Consider the following 275-nt stretch of genomic DNA (forward strand, 5'->3'; position numbering starts at 1 on the left):
ACTGATCCCTCCACCCCAGCAGCGTGTCGCTGCTGTTGCTGCTGCTGTTGCTGCTGTTGTTGCTGCTGCTGCAGCATCGTCATAGGCTTAGGGGCACCAAAAGGTTATAATTATAAACAACACACAAACAAAAACTTTTTAAGTTCGAAGTCAAGAAGAAAGACAAGAAAAAAAAGAAGTGATGATGCTGCAACTGATGCAGCAGCTGCGGAGGAGGAGGAGGCGCAGCAGCAGCAGCAGCAGCAGCAGCAGCAGCAGCTGGTCGAGCCGCTGGC

Source organism: Eimeria mitis, genomic scaffold (genome assembly GCF_000499745.2).
Source record: "Eimeria mitis Houghton genomic scaffold, Emh_scaff4022, whole genome shotgun sequence".
Taxonomy (NCBI): Eukaryota; Apicomplexa; class Conoidasida; order Eucoccidiorida; family Eimeriidae; genus Eimeria; species Eimeria mitis.